Below are 7,487 nucleotides of genomic sequence, written 5' to 3'. Positions count from 1 at the left end.
TTTTTAAGATGAACATTTGATGAATATTTAAATATTTTTATGTTCGTTTGGACCATTCGATGTCTATGATGTAGTTCTAAAAACGAATTTCGAAATGATGTAGGTGATTTATGGATCCAACCAGCGTAATATCGTCGAATAATTTTTAAAGTTAGCATATTATTGAATACTAGTTTGAAACGAGCTACTTTGACGTGCCTAACATTTGCTACGGTTGGCCATTTCGTGCGCCGTTAAAGAAGGGAAAAACTAGATCGTGAGTACTTCAGAATGGTATAAAGAATGAAATATGTCGACTTCATTTGGCATCCGTAATTACTTGAAAAATTAAGACAAAAACATAGGAAGTTTAACTGTAGTCAAATAGGTGCTTAATTTATACTTTTTTTTTTTTTTTTTATGGCGTGTCAAAGTAGAAAAGTAGGATGATCTCTGTCCAAAAACTTTGCGAATTTGAATGTAATTTATAATACATTTGGTTTTCATTTCAAAATCCTAAATACTAATCTTAAAATCAATGATCAAGCACCGATTATCCAATAGCAAAAATGATCAAGTCTTTCGAAAATGTTCACAATACTGATTTTTGATTTATTAAAAAAATAAAAATTTCAAAGTTGGTGGGTCACATGACAGGTCAGGACCCGCTATGGGACCACCATTTTTTTTTTTTTTATGGCGTGTCAAAGTAGAAAAGTAGGATGATCTCTGTCCAAAAACTTTGCGAATTTGAATGTAATTTATATTACATTTGGTTTTCATTTCAAAATCCTAAATACTAATCTTAAAATCAATGATCAAGCACCGATTATTCAATAGCAAAAATGATCAAGTCTTTCGAAAATGTTCACAATACTGATTTTTGATTTATTAAAAAATAAAAATTTCAAAGTTGGTGGGTCACATGACAGGTCAGGACCCGCTATGGGACCACCGATGTGTGTGACAAGTCGATCAAAGTCAGAGTGGGAGGGGAATGTTTACAATTGTTGTAGTGCGACTTTTCATTTCTTGTTCGATCTTTAATAAGTAGTCAGCTCCGGCCTAAGAAACCTCAATCTGTTGGGAAGTTGGCTATTATTTAAAGAAACGTTTAGTGTTAAGAAAATTCAAGCACCAAATAGAGTAGAGGCACCATTTGAAATCTCATTTCTATTGAAATTAGAGTAAATATAAGATGGAAGGCCTGTGGCTGCGGCACTTCCTGCTAGATTTGCACTTTTTTGCATTCAAAATTGCCGTTTTCTAAGCCACTGTTAATGATTGACTCAAAGGAAGAAAGGTATTATAATTGGATAAGTTTTTCTGACCCGTCTCCTTTTATTAATTCCTTTTGGATAGAAGCATCAATTTTTTTTCCTCTCTCTCTCTAAAAATAATCCTATGTTCTTTTCTTTGAATAGGAATCAAAGTTTCGTTGGGAAGAACCATCGATTGAGACCAATTGATAAAAGAGAAGGGAAGGTCTTGATTTCAAAATTGAGGTGAAAAATATTTGAACAACGCAAGAATCAAAATCACATATACTCGAGGATAAAAGATCCTAAATAAAGTCACTCCCATACTCAAATTTGAGCTCATGTGTGTCTACTAGCTACCCCTTTTGTCTTGAATTGCATGCTTGGGATGCCTAGTGGTTGAGTTTTGTCTTCTCTTGCAACTTAGATACCTCGTAGTGACATAAAATTGTCATGTCTTGTCTATACTAGTCGTTGTCATGTGTGTTGCACGAGTTATATTTATTGTATTTTTATTAGTGTCAAAGTTGTAGATTATCCAAAACTTGTTGAAAATTCGAAGTGTTTGGTAAAGTTCGATCGTTTGGATCATTGCATTATCCTAGGATACACGAAGATTCATTGCATTATCGCAGGATGAGATCACTCTCCGTGTTGCACGGAGATTTCTTTTTCGTTTTCGCTTTTTTCCTCATTTATTTTTTATTTTTTTTTAAATTTGTTTTGTTCGTATTATAAATATTTTTTTTCGATTTAAAATTCTTTTAATTCTTTTCTCTTTATGATAAAACTTAATTTTTTCAATTTTAATTAAATAATATTTGTATATTCTTTATTTAATTTTCATAACTTTCTTCTGTTTATTTTTTTTATTATATTTTTTTGAAAATTGTTTTAAAATTTCTTTTTTCTTCATATTATAAATAATTTTTTGTTCGATTTAAAATTCTTTTTAATTCTTTTCGTTTTATGATAAAAAAGTAAAATTTTAAATTTTAATTAAATAATATTTATTTAAATTTCAATTATTTCAATTTAATTAAAAAATTTAAAATAACTTTTTTTTTTCCATTTCCATTTTTACCTATACTTATAGTATAAAACGATATCGTTTCCTTACGTTGAATGCAAAACGGTGCCGTTTTATTCTATTAATATGATAAAGCATTGAATATGTCTTATATATAATTATAAAAAAATTAATTATTTAATTAATAATAATTAAATCTTGATCAATGTATGTTATATTCACTCATTACCTTAATTTTTGAGATGAATTTTTCTTCATAAATAAAGATAATGACTAAAATCGAGGGTCCCAGTCTTAAGGATTATCCTTCCCCCATCTAGATAATATTTCATCATGCAAAAATTCAAATGTTTGAACACTAAACAAGGAATAATAGAATAAAGTATAATCTTAAAAAATTAAACGAATCGAATTGTAACTATCATTTTACACTAACACTAATAAAAAAAAAAAAACTATATGATTGAACAAATTAAAGAATAAAAAAAAAGGAATTGCTGGCAAAAATTACAAAAATTATTATAAAGTTTTTTACTTAAATTGAAAATAATTAAAATTAAAAATAAATATTATTTAATTAAGTAAAATTGGAAAAAATATTTTTTATCATAAAACAAAAAGAATTAAATTATTTTAATAAATTGAAAAAAATTATTTATAGTATGAAGAAAAAATAAAATTTAAAACAATTTTCAAAAAATATATATAATTGCCTCTATATAAAAGAGAGGATGTGATGAGTTCTATTCATTTTTTGTATGCGTTCACACTTACCTGGTTTCGAACGAGTCTTTTTTTGTTTTGTGTAAAAATGTTATATTAGGAAAACAAATGGCTAAATTGTTGTGTGACGTGCATTGTGCGAATCAAATCATTTTACACTAATACTAATAATAAATTAAAGAACAAAAAAAAAAGAATTGCTGGCAAATATTAAAAAAAAATTATTATAAAGTTTTTACTTTAATTGAAAATAATCAAAATTAAAAATAAATATCATTTAATTAATTAAAATTGAAAAAAATATGTTTTATCATAAAATAAAAAGAATTAATTTTTTTTATAAATAAATCGAAAAAACTTATTTATAATATGAAGAAAAAAGAAATTTTAAAACAATTTTCAAAAAATATATAATAAAACAAAACAAATTAAATAAAAGAAAGTTATCAAAAATAAATAAAGAGTAAATAAATATGATTTAATTCAAATTGAAAAAAATAAATTTTATCATAAGGAGAAAATAATTAAAAAGAATTTTAAATCGAAAAAAATATTTATATGAAGAACAAGACAAATTAAAAAAAAAAAAAAACTATCCATAACACGGAGATAACTCTCTCCGGAACTTGGAGTCAAAGCTTGGAGAGAAATTTCTGGAGAGTTATAGAGAGGAATTCTCTCCATGTTTCTCTTCGTGTTATGGAGAGAAACTGTCCATCCATGTTTGGAGAGTTCCCTTTATTATTATTATTTTTTCAAATTTGTTTCGTTCATATTATAAATATTTTTTTTTCAATTTAAAATTCTTTTTAATTCTTTTCTCTTTATAATAACGTTCTCCATTTTCACACGCTACAGTCATGCCTATCTACTTCTTCACTTCTCCACACAATAATATCAGTCAAAATGTTTACCAACCATTTGATTAATAATTTATTGAAGGGTTAATTCAAGTAGCAAAAGTTAAAATATGCAACTTGGTATTTTCAATTAATTATATAAAATTTCAGTCAAAATGTTTACCAACCACATGTATAATGATTTATTGAGGGGTTAATTCAAGTAGCAAAAGTTAAAATATACAACTTGGCATTTTCAGTTAGTTATATAAATTTTAAGCAACACTCGTAAATGCTGTGAGCTCCAATTTCTTCAAAAATATTCGAAATTCTACAATTTCTACATCATGCAACATTTGTTAAAAAAACGAGTCTTTTGCTTGCACATGCATCTCCAAATAAGTAAATTGAGCATTTTAATTATAAAATATGGATTTATTTTATATTTAAAAGTCATATATTCTTCATGATTCTCGACTAATTTAATGTTCTTCAAATTAGCAGGAATGTAGATAATGCAAGACATATATCAACAACACAATACATACAAGAAGACAGAATTAGTTTTTTAAAACATTTTTTTAAAAAAAATAATAAAAATAAAAAAAATTAAACAAAAGAAAGTTACAAAAATTAAATAAATAATATATAAATATTATTTAATTAAAATTGAAAAAATAGGTTTTATCATAAAGAGAAAAGAATCAAAAAAGAATTTTGAATCAAAAAAAATATTTATAATATAAATGAAACAAACCAACCATGGATGGAGAGTTTCTCTCTCTCGAGAATTATGGATAATTCTCTCCACAATTTGGATATGGAGATCGTGAAGAGTTCTCTCCGTGTTATGGAGAGAGTTTTTTTTTTTAATTTGTTTTGTTCATCATATAGATATTTTTTTTCTTTTAATTAAATAATATTTATATATTCTTCATTTAATTTTCTTAATTTTCTTTTGTTTAATTTTTTTTGTTTTTATTATTTTTTTAATAAAAAAATGTTTTAAAAACTAAAATAATCTGTCTTCTTGTAAGTTTTGCGTTGTTAATACAGGTCTTGCATTATCTACATTCTTGCTAATTTGAAGAACATTAAATTAGTCGAGAATCTCGAAGAATATATGAATTTTAAATATAAAATAAATCCATATTTTATGATCAAAATGCTCAATTTACTTATTTGGAGATGCATGTGCAAGCAAAAGATTTGTTTTTTTAAACAAATGTTGCATGATGTAGAAATCTAGAATTTCGAATATTTTTGAAGAAATTGGAGCTCGCAGCATTTACGAGTTTTGCTTAAATTTTATATAATTAACTGAAAATACCAAATTGTATATTTTAACTTTTGCTACTTGAATTTACCCCTCAATAAATTATTATACATGTGGTTGGTAAACATTTTGGCTGAAAATTTATATAATTAATTGAAAATATCAAGTTGTATATTTTAACTTTTTGCTACTTGAATTAACCCCTCAATAAATTATTATTCAAATGGTTGGTAAACATTTTGACTGATATTATTGTGTGGAGAAGTAGAGAGGCATGGCTGTAACGTGTGAAAATGGAAAAAAAGAAAAAAAAAAAGGTTCGAATACAATATGGCGTCTTTTTTCTCCAACGGTGAAAAAAATAAAAAAGTTTGCTACAGTTTGATAAAATGAAAGAATCCACTGTTGCTTCACAGTGCCTTCAGGATTGCTCTTTTTATATAGTAAGGATATGATACATTAGAGAAAATTAGATACAGTTAAGCAACAAATCTATTCGATAAAGTTCATATTCTTGTTAAGTATTATTAGGTCCATTGTCTAGAAGATAATTGTTTTTGTTCAACAATCATTTAAGACAACATCGGGTGATTGTGGTACACAGTTGAGACCAATCGTTTCCTAACTTGATTTGGAAGTAAACATATAAAAATGATTTTTGGTCCGCAGTGGAAAACATTTTGAACTTTTTTCCCTTGATATATGTACATCTTACCAAACAACATATTAATAACTTGTTAATTACGATGCGTTTGTTATTCTATAACAAAGATATATCTAGTTGGTGGATTAGTTTAAATCTTGTTCATAGTATTGTACAATTTTATCAAACATAGTCTACAAATAGAACTTGTCTTCCGTATTTTCTTCGTTTCGATTCTTCTATTGAAGGTCTAGCTTTATGTCCCCTTCAAAATAGACTTATATGCAAGAAACTATATTGACATTTACAGTGCAAAATTGTAAAATAAGATTATGTTAAGTCTACAATTCAAAAAATAAATATTCTAAATTTAATTCTCGTCGACATTTGATTATCGGGTTTTTGACAAATCTCTCTCCAAAAGGGATCAAAGGATTTTACCATTCCCCAAAAATGAATATGGTCGTGTAAAAAGATATGGATATTCCTGTAATCTGAAGACGCTAGAAAGGGCCGAAGTTTCAATTCAAATAAAGGACCATTTTTTTATGCGATTTAATCCAAATCTAGTTAGGTTCAATTACATTTTTTCTTTATTTAAGGTTAAGAATTTTATTATTTTAACTAAAGTTAAGACTTGTAGTTTTCTAGTTGTTTATTCAAAATTTCAAAGTTTGAATTTCAAAAGGGATCAAAGGATTTTACCATTCCCCAAAAATGAATATGGTCGTGTAAAAAGATATGGATATTCCTGTAATCTGAAGACCTAGAAAGGGCCGAAGTTTCAATTCAAATAAAGGACCATTTTTTTATGCGCTTTAATCTAAATCTAGTTATGCGCTTTATTTAAGGTTAAGAATTTTATTATTTTAACTAAAGTTAAGACTTGTAGTTTTCTAGTTGTTTATTCAAAATTTCAAAGTTTGAATTTTTCAATTCTTCAATTCCAATTCCGATGTCATTTGAAATCAACTAATTTGTTAATCAAATAGTATTCACTTACGAAAAAAAGTTATATCAAGATTGGTTAAGACCACGTTGATAATAAAATTTGAAAAGTTACCAAGATTCGAAAGTAAAAGAAACGTGTCTAACAATAATATTAAAGAATCAAATTGATTTGGGTTACAGGTGTTGTTTTGGGGTATTGACCCTCGCCTTTCAGTGTAATTAACTGGTTTTTCGACATTGGGACTAAATTGGTTATTGGCACTGAAAATTGTAATAGGTTTACCTGAAGCAGAGTAAGATCTGCAACTCAAATTAAAGCTATGAAACAAGTAGTTGATAAATTAAAGTCGGAACTGGCGCAATTCATATATCCTAAACAGTTTGATACAATCAGGGAAACATTGCAAGGACGTGACAACATGGAAATGTGGAGATGGAATAAAAGGTCATATGGAAAAGCACGTTTTCAAAAATCAATCTTGGCATTAAAGTCTTTATCAGACTTTTAGCTTGAACTGTTCATTTGAGTTAGGTTTTGATACAACTTGGATCTTGGGTTCCATTTTATAAATTTCAACATTATTGCGAGGAGTAGTGATAAATCTCTATAAATGACGTGAAAGAACTACAATTTTCTAAGCAGATTGTTATGACATTTATTGAACTTTATATTCTCGGCATAATCCCGTCTATTCATATGTAGTCTAATGTACTAGATATGGAATCATGTACTGTACTTTCGACATTATCACGGTTATCCTAATTACAATAGCAATCTTTTTGACAA

This window comes from Olea europaea, chromosome 19 (genome assembly GCF_002742605.1).
Source record: "Olea europaea var. sylvestris chromosome 19, O_europaea_v1, whole genome shotgun sequence".
Lineage (NCBI taxonomy): Eukaryota > Viridiplantae > Streptophyta > Magnoliopsida > Lamiales > Oleaceae > Olea > Olea europaea.
The sequence above is the reverse complement of the archived record's forward strand: the minus strand, read 5'-3'. Positions refer to the sequence as shown.